The sequence below is a fragment of the Podarcis melisellensis genome (assembly GCF_964234715.1).
Source record: "Podarcis melisellensis genome assembly, chromosome: 5".
NCBI classification, from domain to species: Eukaryota; Metazoa; Chordata; class Lepidosauria; order Squamata; family Lacertidae; genus Podarcis; species Podarcis melisellensis.
The window spans coordinates 7,594,039-7,607,199 of NC_138537.1; the positions used below are offsets into that span (position 1 = coordinate 7,594,039).

At 46.6% G+C, this 13,161-nt stretch overlaps 1 protein-coding gene and 1 long non-coding RNA gene across 4 annotated transcripts in view; one reads left to right on the forward strand and one right to left on the reverse strand.

The window, feature by feature from the left end:
• Positions 1-13,161, reverse strand: part of LOC309370053 — a 394,628-nt gene that overhangs the window by 26,240 nt on the left and 355,227 nt on the right. The window lies entirely within an intron of this gene.
• FAM131A (family with sequence similarity 131 member A) overlaps positions 1-13,161 on the forward strand; it is a 58,922-nt gene that overhangs the window by 1,806 nt on the left and 43,955 nt on the right. The gene's annotated exons all lie outside the window — the stretch shown is intronic.

Here is a 13,161-nt window from a genome sequence, read left to right on the forward strand (position 1 = left end):
AGTTTGAGTGCATCATAGCCTCCTCTTCTGCACAGAGCAGCTTACAGAAAGATCAAACGTCATATAATAATGAAAATAGAAAGAACTATGAAAAACAACAACAATGCATTTAAAAAAAGCAAACAGCAGAGGAAGATGCCAGTGCCACACAAAACTGGCAGCTCTAAAGGCCTTTTAACCTGGCCCCAAACAGATATCAAATTTGGTGCCAGCCAAGACCTGCGCATCTCTTCAACTGTGGGGGACCCAGGTCAGAGCTTCTGAGGATTGTCTTAATATGTGGGCAGTTTTGTGCCTTGTATGCTAGAGAAAGTGGGTGATATTAATAGCAGAAACTGACAATGGACATAACAAGCACACGTACCCTGTTCATCTTTTGGGAAACCTCCCCTTCAGGGCATGTGAACATTGACTCCAGTGTCCAGATGCCCTCTGCAGTATGTTCAGAGGCCTGTTCCATGTCCTGAGGCATTTCCCCTCTGAATATCTCAGGTGCTGGGTACAAGCAACAGGAGGGAGGGTGTTGTTTTCGTGCCTTGTTCATCAGGCGTTTGGCTGACTGTTGGGAACGTAATGCCTTTCTTTGTCTGCTCCATCAGTTTTAGCATTTGCTTGCATTGCCTGTTTGGCTAATAGGATGCCACTTTTGTCTCTGGTCCAGGCTTCTGTAATATGCTTGGATGTGTCCACCTGTCTGAACTTTTCCTTTAATACCTGGGTTGAAGGCTCCAGAAAGACCCTCTGTTTGGCAGCACTATGCTTTTTAATATTGATGGCTCCCCACTCAGCAGTGGTTGGCCCTTGGGACTGGTGGGGCAAAGTGCAGGGAGGCCAACAGTAGGTGACAGGCAGAGGCATCACTAGTTTTAGTTTCTCCCCCATCCTCCTTCCTGCTGAGTTCTACAAGGGCAAGACTGAGGCTAAGGAGAAGGGGAAAGCTGACAACTAGGTTTGTAAGTAAGAAGGCAGGCAGGTAGAGGTTGTTTGGAGGCAGGTGGTGAGACAGTCCCCCATTTGCTGTAATGCCCAAATCCTCCTCCTCCTTCTGGATACCACATTCAACAGCAAGTTCCCTACATCTCTGTGTTCTCAGCCAACACACATGCAACCTTCGAAGAGAGGGATCCTACCTATATATCTCATTATGCTTAAATTTAACACCTCCTGGGCTCCCTTACTGTGGCCAGTCTTTAATATGCTGGTGCGGTGGAAGTAGTTCTGTTCAGTCTGCAAGTCCGTCCCCCCCGCAACCCCCACACTATTATTTAATCACATGTGTATCTGACAGGAGTGAGCCAGCAGTAAATTACACTGGGCAAAGTGTAATAAAACTCTTTATTAGCAAACACAGGATCTGTGCAGCAGTGCCAGGCCTAATAAGCATGGCAACTAATCTCTGGCAGGTCTTGTCCCCATGAAGCAGTTGCTGAGACTGAAGGTCCCCGCCTCCCCACAGCTGCCTAAATCCCCTCCTCTCCAGGGTTTTCTCCAAGCAACCTGAGACTATGCCTGCACAAAGCTAACTTCTCCCTTGCCCCTTTCATGCCTCTTCTGGTTCTGGGAGACTGGGGGAAAGGGGGCTTGTAGCAGGAGAGGGAAACACACGTGCCTCTTCACCAGCTGGGCTCATCTCTGCCTCTTGGCCTCCCTTCTCTCCTGCTTCAGCTTCTGTTTCTGATTCTGGACTGCTCTCTAACAGAGACTCCCCTCTCTCACTCAGCCCTGTTACCTGTTCAGCTTCTGACACCTCCCTCCCCAGTCTTCTCCCTTTTCTCCCTTGGACCACTTATCATAATCTCACCACCACTTCCCGAGTTCTGAGCCTTCTTCTCTTGGGGTATTCCCAGCTGGTCCCTCCTCCCATTCCTCTGCCTCCAACCAGTCAGTGACCGTATCTTACTCTTCCACTATGGGCTCAGGGCAGTATATATGGCATTTTTATCCTCTGGAGAATATAACATATAGGCTGAGAGAAAGTGGTTGACCCAAGATCAGTACTTCACAAGGGACAATCTTGACCACTATCAGTTCATGTTCAACTGAGCTCTGGCATTGAAAACAGCTGTTAGGACCAAGCATTGGAAGATTCTACATCCTAGGGTTTACAAAAAGTCCAGTTCACCTTATCCCAGGTGTCAGCCCCTAGACCTGCCAGTTCAATCTTTTCTTGAATGCCCTTGTATGGGCATACAGTATATACACTGTGAATACATATAGTGTAATTCTAAGCATGCTTTTTTGGCAGTAAGTCCTGTTGGCTTCTGTGTGACTTAGTCTCTAGTAAATGAGCAAAGGACTATTGTCCCAAATTGGTTTTTAATACTCATTCCCTCTCTCTGGAATCCTGGAAGCTGCAGTCTATAAGTCGGCAATTCCCAAGCAACAGTTACAGGTCCCAGGATTCTTTGAGAGCAGCTACGACTGTTATGCTGGTATAATTATCACATGGAAAGTTGTGCACATGTGCCCTTAATAAAACTCAATGTTCCCTAAACAAGAGTAGGCTTTGCTCACCCAACCCCGATCCTAACAATGTTAATTTGAGAATAAGTACTGCTGGTTTCAAGGGGACTTACTTTCAAGCAAAATCACTTAGGGCTAGACAGACCTATACACCTTCCACGATAATACTCAGAATTTAAATAGTGCCATAGAATATTGAAAGCACTTGGCAAACATTAGCCCAGTCATCTGCACAAGGTTGTTGTTTAGTTGTTTAGTCGTGTCCAACTCTTCGTGACCCCCTGGACCAGAGCACGCCAGGCACTCCTGTCTTCCACTGCCTCCCGCAGTTTGGTCAAACTCATGCTGGTAGCTTTGAGAACACTCTCCAACCATCTCGTCTTCTATCATCCCCTTCTCCTTGTGCCCTCCATCTTTCCCAACATCAGGATCTTTTCCAGGGAGTCATCTCTTCTCACGAGGTGGCCAAAGTATTGGAGCCTCAGCTTCAGGATCTGTCCTTCCAGTGAGCACTCAGGGCTGATTTCCTTCAGAATGGATCGGTTTGATCTTCTTGCAGTCCATGGGACTCTCAAGAGTCTCCTCCAGCACCATAATTCAAAAGCACCAATTCTTCGGCGATCAGCCTTCGTTATGGTCCAGCTTTCACTGCACAAGGTAGCTGGTATTATTATCCCCATGTTATGGATCAGACAGGATGCAGTAGTGACTGAAGCAGAAGTGAGGAGGAGGTTGACAAAGGCAACCTATTGAGTGGAAGGCAAAGGCGAGATTTGAAATGGGGACTTCTTGATTTCTCAACTCACAATGTAATCCTATGCATGTTTCAACAAAAGTAAAATCTACTAAGTTCAATGGGGCCTGCTTCCTGGTAAATGCATTTGCACACTTTATTTATTTATCTAAAAATATTTATCACATGCCCTATGCCACTTCATCTTGGGGAAGGGCATGAAACGTATTTAATGCAATAATTACAAAATAACACCCTCAAAATAAGAAATAACCAGCGCTGGCCTTGATGTAAAAATGCTTCCTTGATACCAGGCTGACCTAAGAGGGGAAGTATTCTGTAACCAAGGTGCCATCCAGGAGTGAGAATCACTGAACTCAGTGGGACTTAATTGGGAGTAAACATAGGATTATATGATGTCTCCTAGCCCTCTTGCTATAGTAAATGCAACTGGATTTCCACCGTAAGGTTGAAGCATAAGAAATGCTTGGCACATCCCAAACCAGAATCTTTCCTCACAATATTTCCAGAATCCTTTGTTTAGACGTGCTGGGAAAATGGAATCCCAGACCGTGAGAAAATGAAGCAGTCACCACTAGCACCTCAAACTGGAATGAAGATATCCAGTGAAATGGTCCAATGCAGCAAAAAGCACCAACAATGCTGGCCACACCATGTTTGAATTTACGTATCATTGCCACCATGAGACTTAGAAACTTGCTTAATTGTTTTGGAAAACAAACTAGCTTCTTCATTGTTTTTGACCAGGGCCTTGAACTGCCAAAAGAGGGAGCGGAGGAGGAGGATCCACGTAGCCTGTGGGTCCATCTGCCTAGCCCATCTGTAGTGTGAGTATTTTAGTGTAGGAGCTTCAAGGCAGATGGATGGGATGTAGAAACCATGCTAAGCTCACCAGAAAGGTGGGTGGATATGAGGGAGAACCTCCTGCGCACATTTCACAGCCCAGAAGCTATTGGCATTTTGCTGTGGGTGGAATTATTTGTTTCTTTAAAGAAAGAAAAGAAACATTGTTTTCCCCCTTGGATTTTTATTTAGGAAAAAAGAATTGAACAAAAAAACCCATTACCAGTTCTCTCGTGATGAATTTCGGCTTCTTGTTGTGAGCTGGTGATTTCCTTAGGGTCCTGGCCAACATTGAGCTTTATAGAAAAGCTAATTTGAGTGGTGAATGGAGGCTGTTGACTTATGAAGCTAATGCCATCATCCTGAATCAGACCATGGGGGTCTACTTCCTGATATCCTCTTGGACAGGCGATACCAAGGATTGAACCGGAGACCTTCTGCATGTGAAGCATATATCTACCACTCAGCTCCATTCTCCCTTGCAATAGGAAGCAGCAACCTTATACCAGGTCAGGTATCCATCTAGCCTAGTATTCTCTGCTCTGACTGGCAGCAGCCCTCTACAGATGCAGGCAGGAGTCTTTCTCAATCCTGTTTCAAAATGTCAGGGAACGAACCAAGGATCTTCGGTTTGTAACCCATCTCTCTTGATACGCTTCATCTGGCTGCCAAAGTTATCGCTTCCTCAACGTACCCCTTCTTTGGAGAAAGGACAGTGAAAATGTCTCAGGGGGAGCCAAGCCAATTTCCCCCACCATTCGATAAGCTAGTTTTCCAGTTTGTGCAGAACGTACAGGTGGACAAGCAACAGCAATCCCCAAGAGCAGCAGCACACTCTCGCAGCCCCCATAAGGCTGCTTCTTGCCAGCTGGCTTAAAACACACCGTTTGTTTTCCTTCTTTCCCTCACTTTCAGACAGGGGAGGCAGGGCATTCATAGTTCAACACTAACCCAGGCAGGTAGGGAGTTCCGTGAGACACACATGCCAGTCATCTAAGAGTCAACTGGTCATTCTTTAGATGGAGATCTTGTTGTTTGCTCATACAACTTAGTGTCACGTAGTACAAAAACCTGTGTTTGGTGGGCACTGCCTCTGTTTTTGGACAGGAGTCGATTACTGGCAAATTCAGGTCGCTTTGGAACTCTTGTGCAACAAACAAAATTTGACTTTTTGTGATAAGTTAAAGTGCAGGGAAGATGCACTGACAACTGTGGGATGACACCTGCTTATTCCAGTGTTGTCCAACCTCCCAGGAAACAAATCAGAATGAATGCTCAATAAGTAGCCAGACGATCAATGTCACCTCAATAAACAGGTGATCTGGAAGTGACCTGCAAATATTTAGGAAGAATTCAGAAAAATCAGTAACTAGGAACGTTGGAGAATTCAGTTGGAAACAGGAGCGGAAATTGCAGCAAATCACAGGTCTGCCCGAGGTCAGGAATGCAAAACATTATTAGCTGACTTTTTTAATCCCACAAACGTTTCATAAATAATTACATGGTTTCCCTTCCCTTCAAATGCACTGAGGTTAATGACATAACTCATTACGTCCTTAACTATATGAGTTCCACCCACAACAGACAGCGAGGCAAATCGCCTAGGTTTTAGCAGAAGCCGATCCGTGATGGAATGGAGACATAGGGCAAGAACTTGTGTGGAGCAGAGAGACTGAGAAAGAAGGGATGAGGGAGGGGTATGAGGAGCACACAGCAGACCATTCCCTTTCTGCCCAGTGGGGCTTTCCTACCCTTTGTGTATCCTTTGACTCCTACTGCTTTGGGAGACCAGCAAAACCCGCCCCTTTGCAGGTGCCGTATTAAAAGCCACTCTGCAAAGGCCTCACTGGCAGCCCCTTTAATTCCCCCTTGCGTGCTGCTGAAGCCTACAATTGTGGGGAAGTTGCTCAACCCCTTAGTTGTGGGGGAGTCATAACAGCCCATTCTGCCACTTCAGAGTCCTTTTCACTTTCGCTCACAGCAGTGTGTCGCTGCAGAGGTGTTAGGAATCCTGTTCCTTAGCAATCAGTGGCACAGGGCACCGTTTTGTTTTTTATGGGCATTGTGTGTGTTGAAGTTCTCCTCCTTTATTTCAGCTTCACTTGTTGCATCTTGTGATAAATTATTGACTTCATTGGTCAGTGGGTGGGTGTGTTTTTCTGTCTCTTCCCTGGCAAGAGGAGTCCTTGGTGTGATGGCACCAGAAAGAAAACCCTCTGCAAACATGCAGCAAAATCCCACGCTGGAGCAATATACAGTCTCCCCTTTGCACAGAGTAAACATCCTGTGTAACCTTTCCTTTCCACAGAGGGTACAGGAAAAGGCACATTCCTGTTTCCCCATTGATTTTTTTTAGCATCTCCTGTGAAACAGAGGGACCAGTTCTGCTGACTTTCTCTCCTTTTGCCAAGACTTTCTGCTCAGTCTCTCATTTCCCCAGCCTGCCAAGAGTATCAGCATGAGGGTCTTCAGACATAGCTTTTGTCCCTGAATCTGTTTAGCTGAAACCCAACCGTTTTGCTCAAGAGTGGGTCTGGCCTCTTCCCATGCCTTTGTGCTGATGGGAAGCTGTTCATTATAGTGACCTGGTGCCCTCTAGTTCAGTTGGTAGAGCATGAGATCTCAAGGTTGGGGGTTTGAGCCCCACGTTGGGCAAAAGATTCCTGTGTTGCAGGGGGTTGGACTAGATGATTTTGGACCACAGGTTCCATCAGCCACAACCAGCATGGTTATTCCATAAAGGTACTATCAGGCACCAGGCCATATGGGAAGGGCCCAGGATGCAGATTGGGGATGGCCAAAGTGATGCCCTGCAAATGCTGTTGGACTTCAGCTCCCATCACCCTGTTGGCCTGCTGGCTGGGGCTGATGGGAGTTGGAGACCAGCAACAACTGGAGGGAACTATGTTGGCATAGATCCTTTCTATGCTAGTGTGCTCTTAGATGCTGGAAGGGATGCAGCTGGTATGGGAAGGAATCACAGCGTGGGAGTTCCCCACACAATCCAGGCTTGGAAGGAGCTGGGATGTCATAAGGTCCCCAGCATCACTAACCTGGGGTTAAGCAAGGCTTTCCAGGGGACAGGATGGAGGAAGGGCAAATCACCCACCCTGTCCTTTCAATGTGAAGAACCTTTTAATTCCCTTCCCTTCCTGTTTGGTGCTCTCTCAGGCCTGATGGATGCATTCCTCTTGGAATGGGATAGCCTGCCACCAGTTGCCTGTGGTCTGCTCTCCAGCAGCTCCAATGCTGTGGGTGCAGAGGAACGGTGTGGGTCAGCCAAATGATGTGGCCAACAGGGCAATACAAGAGTAGGAAGGAACCAGATCATTCTGCCACCCACTCAGGGAGTTCTTGCCAGCCTTTGCTGGAGCTCCATGAGTCAGGAGGACACAACTCCCACACTACTCCTATAACTTATGGACTGGGTCACAGAGAGGACAGGACATAGTTTCAAGGGGATTCAGTGTTTCTTTAATTGAACCCATTTTCGAGGCTTGAAGCTGGAGGTCTTTGCTGGGGCTACCAGGCTTTCATACTACTAAAGAAATCTTGGTTTGTTGCAAGAGTTTCAGCTGATTGATTCCCCAGGCACATTTGAATAAATGTGTGTACAAGTAAAAACAATAGTTCTGAAGCAGAAAGCATACCTTTTTTTTAAATGTTGTGTGTGATATGTGTTGTCTTAGCAGGAGCACATCCTTTCTGGATGTAAGAGAATGAGGCATGACTCTTTAAAGATGCTTTTTGCCTTCTGCATTTTCCTATACGTGCCCATAAGTACTCATTTTAATCTGCTGCCTCATTAACCAGGGTAGGGTTGGTTGTTTTTTTTTAAAAAAACAACAATGCGGCCTTCTGCTGTGTTACTGGGAAGTTAGTCTCCCTGCATTCAAAAGGGGTTGAGCATGCCAGGGGTTGCAGCCCTGGCCAATCAGAAGTTAATAGACTGCAGCACAAGTCTTTTATTATTATTATTAATCTGCACCATTGAAATGCAATCTCTATCATTTCCAGGTAGAATTGGCAATGTGTCCTGCCTGGAGCCCTGGAGAGAAGCTGCTGCTCAGTGTAGTCAGGGGTCAGCAAACTTTTTCAGCAGGGGGCCGGTACACTGTCCCTCAGACCTTGTGGGGGGGCCAGACTGTATTTGGGGGGGGGAATGAATGAATTCCTATGCCCCACAAATAACCCAGAGATGCATTTTAAATAAAAGGACACATTCTACTTATGTAAAAAAACACTGATTCCCGGACCGTCCACAGGCTGGATTTAGAAGGCGATTGGGCCGGATCCGGCCCCCAAGCCTTAGTTTGCCTGCCCATGGTGTAGATAGTACTGAACTGGATGTACAAATGATCTGACTCAATATAAGGCAGCTTCCTCTCTTCCTGCCTTATGCTCCTTTCTGGACTCTGGGCAGGGCAAGCGTTTTCACTCCCCTTTGCTAGCTCAGGGTACTCTCCCCATTTTGTGTCTCATCTATTTCTGGCGGAGAAAGGTCACATTGACACCCCTGTTTTTTCGCACTGCTGCAGTTTCAGCAGGACCCGGCCCTCCGGACTGTCCTTCTCATTGTTCATCAGAAATCTTTGCCTCCTGTCCCTTGCCAGTGCTGACGGCAGCCCCGGGACCGGTGATTGCTGCCCCCGCTCTCGATTGATGCTGAGTCTCCGGTTAAAAAAACTTTGACACACATTCTTTGATTTGTGTTTAATGCCTCAAAGTGGGAGGGAGAGAATCTGTGCTATTTCTGCGGAAGCTGCTGGCACCCCCCACCCCCTGGCATGATGGCAGCACGCTCGGAAATTAATGGCTCGCCTGTTAGGAACGCAGTGTCCCTTTCATGGAAGGGAGACTCACGCTGCCGGATGCAGTCTCTTCTTGGAAGGAAATCCTGGCTAGATTCACACATCCTTCCTTCCTCCTTTTCTGCACCTCTCTCTCTCTCTCTCTCTCTCTCTCTCTCTCTCTCTCTCTCTCTCTCTCTCTCTCTCTCTCTCCATCTCTTCCCTTCCCACTGACACAAAGTCTGTTTCAGTCTGTGTGCACTTGACCATGCACTCTGGGACCAGTGCGCTCCCAATACTCCTGGCTGTAGAATCCGCATTCCCCACAATGCAGAACTGGCTCGTAGTTTCTTGAGAAACGCTGTTTGATGCTTTTCCCACTCAAACCAGCTTCCAACTGGTTTGAATCATAAGCTACACTCATTTCACTGTTCAAAGATCCCCCTATTTTCCAGGGACAGTCCCGGATTTACAGAAGCCATCCCGGTTTCTGATTTGATCCCAGAATGTTCCTGTTTTCCTTATGATGTCCCTATTTTCATTGGATAAATGTCGGAAGGTATGGAGTTATATGACCCCCGAGGCATCTGAAGGCAGCCATGTATAGGGAAGCTTTTAAATGTTTGATGTTTTATTATGTTTTCATGTATATTGGAAGCTGTTTGAGTGACTCGAGAAACCCAGTCAGATGAATGGAGTATAAATAGTAAAATGATGATGGTGATGTTGATGGTGATAATGATAGAATGTCCCTATTTTCATCAGAGAAATGTTGGAAGGTATGGGTTCAGCTGAGGTGTGTACACTTGAGAAAGCCATTGCACGTGGGCAGATGACTGCTTCGTGAATAGTTGTTTGGGGTTTGTAGGTGTAGGAAAAACCAAACTGGTAACGTCCCTGCTCTCGTTCTGGAGTGTGGGAAATGACTTCGCAGCAAATGACCTTTTAAGCCTCTAATGTGTACCTAGCCTTAGTTTCCATAGAATCCCTGAGCCAGAGGGACGAACCTCCCTTTCCCACGACAGTGACGATGCACAGCAAATGCTGCCTTTTGCAGGAACTTTGCCCCATTTATAGTCAGTAGATATTTAAGGCTGCTTTGCATGTTCCATAGTTTGCATGCTATATTGCAAGACGTTCTTTGGCCTGCGTTCATTCATGCATTATCTCAGCAGTATGCTTTTCGCATATCCCAGGAACCGAAACCACATGGGAACATCTCTCTGCTTAGTTAACCATGAGCACGAAACAGTATCTATGTGATTTGGGCTGAATTTCACTTGTAAGTTTTATTGACTGGAAGGGAACTGGTTTCCACTCTCCCTTGCTTAGGAGCTGAGCAACACTCTGAAGACCCTTGCATGATGTATTATTGGGGGTTGGACTGTACCACTTGTGTGTGAGTGTGTGTGTGTGTGTGTGTGTGTGAGAGAGAGAGAGAGAGAGAGAGAGAGAGAGAGAATGATTATGCTCATTGATCACACTTCCTACCAAAGTATAGGAATGTAGGAAGTTGCCTTATACCAAATCAGACCACTGGTCCATGTAGCTCAGTATTGCTTACACAGACCTGCAGCATCTCTCCAGGGTTTCAGGAAGAGGCTTTTCTCGGGCCTACTTAGAGATGCTGGAAACTGAACCAGAGATCTTCTTCATGCATAAACAGCTGCTCTGTCACTGAGCCACGTCCCTTCTCTCAAAATCAGCAAGGCAGGAAAAAAAAGCTAGCTTTGAACGTTCCCTTTGACTACTTTTGCATGCATTGTGATCCTTTAAAAAGACAACAACATTTGTGTGTGTGTGTGTGTAAATGTTCATATTCAAGCATTTGTTCCATCTCCCTGGAGGCTGAAGGGATACAATCCATCAAGAGCTGTACCACGTAATTCTGTAGTAGATCATGTACATCAGCAGACAGGCTGGAGACAGACTGTAGTTTGTGAATTTAAAAATCCAGACGATGGCAATGCCTTTTATTAGGCCAGCCGGAATGTCACAGAGGAAGTGCGCAAGCCTTTGGGTTCTCCAGAACTCTTCATCAGGCTTGATGCTGCTGCACAGAGCAAGAGGAAGGGCAGAGGAAAAGAGCTGGCGACGCCTCGGAGCCGGTGGCTGGTCAGAGGCTTAAGACGCAGCAAGGGAGGAGCCAGCAGCAGACATTGAAAGGAGGATCCGCGAGGTGCTATGCAGGTCTCATTGCACCTAACACTGCAGCAGAGGGGAAAAGGAAAACATACCCTCATGTTTGAAAAAATAAAAATAAAGTATTATATGTTCCTTTCCTACCCCATGGCAGTGTTAGGTGCATAGAACCTCACAGAGCCCCTTTTCAATGTCTGCAACTTGCAATCCCATCTAAAGGCTCTGACCAGAGGCAGACCCCAAGCCAACTCCACCCCCCCCCAGCTTTGCTCTGGCCTGATGAAGAGACCCGTGGACCTGAAAGGTTTGCACATTATTTTGGGTTGGCCTAATAAAGGTATTGCCCTCATCAGTGGCAGACTTTGGGCTTTCACATTTTGGAGGCACCCTGTCTGATGCCAAAATCTGGCACCCCCTCCTCCTCCTCACACCTTCCATTCTATATCATTGTTGCATTTCCAGATAATTTTTATTGGTGTTCATGTAAATATAAGGACAACATATAACTATAGTAACTTGTCCAGTGGTGCATTATTGCTAAGTTTCATATGCAGTACACCATACACAAGCAATATGTTAATTTATGCAATGTCGATTTGTGTATCCCCTCCTACACCCCTCTTGGCTCAGTGCCCAGTGTGGGTGAACCCATCGTTCTCCCTGAAATCCAACTTTGCCCTCATTTGGTATTTAGACTTATATCTTATGGGCAGGACTTTACTTTCATTTTTAACAGAGCTTGAAAGTTTGAAGTGATTTGAGAGAGGTTTCTTTTTCATGGGGGTGGGGAAGGAGTGCAGACGTTCGCACACACAGTTTATTTTGCCCTGAAGTCACTTCTGGCCGAAAGTGCTTTGCGGGGTTTTCAAACAATATGGAAACTGCCTAGAGGCAGGAGTGGCAGGTGTATACACACCACAAGCAACAATCGCCTGTTAAAACAGCCTTCTACGCGCTGAAAAATACTATTCATAGCACTAAAAAAACCCACTATGCTATCTCAAGTAGAAATAGGTACGTGTGGGCAAGTATACGCTGGTAAAGGTATTTCGAGTGAGTAACTTTTGTGGCATTAATTTCAATTCTTATTGAAGAGGTCCAGAGGATTCTAAGGATGTTTCCAGATGGGGGCTGAATATTGTTGTTAAAATATTGCAAACAGGTCATTGGCAAAACATAGCTATTCTTTAAATTCTTGCATTTTCCCTGGGGAGAAAATGAATTAAATAGGGAAGGGGGAATATGACTGTCATCTTGATGCTGGCAACAGAATTTGTGTGGAATCTCCAGAAAAACAACACACACCCCCAACCTTGCATTAAAGAGGAGCAGGGATCGCACAATGAACTGGAAGCGCAATAAACCTCAGCTAGATGGGCAGGAAGAAGTCGTTTCTGCATTGGGACTGTGGCAGAAGCGGGCACACGCAGCCCCGTGGAGAGTCACAGATCCTCCTGCTGCATGCAGGGATCTGCAGGAGAGCTGGCATGCAATTGCTAAGACCGGCCAGAGCCTTGCTCTCAGGCTTGCGATAACAGGTGGACCCAACAGGCAGCTGGAGTGAGAGTCATGAAACAATTATTATTAGTGGAACGAGCTGCAGCCCAGCAGCTACCTAAGCATTTTTGTTATGGGATGCATGCACTGTTCCCATGAATGCTGACTGCTACAGAATTCTAGACAATCTGGGAGCATCAAATCCTAGCCTCTCTTTCTCCATGGGGAGTGTGGCACACACATATCCACTTGGGTCTTTTAGCCGTATATTTTGCTGTATTCAGGGACTGTTGTTTTCATGGAGGGGGACGGGCACAGATAGAATGGAATAGCCGGGATCCTGAACAGCAGCCCTCTCCACTGCAACATTTTGTTGCAGGTACCACTTTTGTGAATCACAGGGCTGGACTGACTCAGCGGTCACTCTGACTTTCTTCGCCAGCTGCCAACCAGGCTGTCTTTGAGACCTTGCCAGAAAGGGTACGCTAGGCACCTGCAACTCCTGCCATTTACCCTCAGCATCAGATTGCCAGAAGTCCACATTTTCTTAAAACGGAGGGCTATCGTTTGGAGGAGAACACCACCACCTGATTCTCCTGGAGAGAGAGAGAGTGTGTGGCATGGGTGCCCGGGGGAAAACCTGGCAGCGCTCAGAGGCGGGAGGTGTGGATG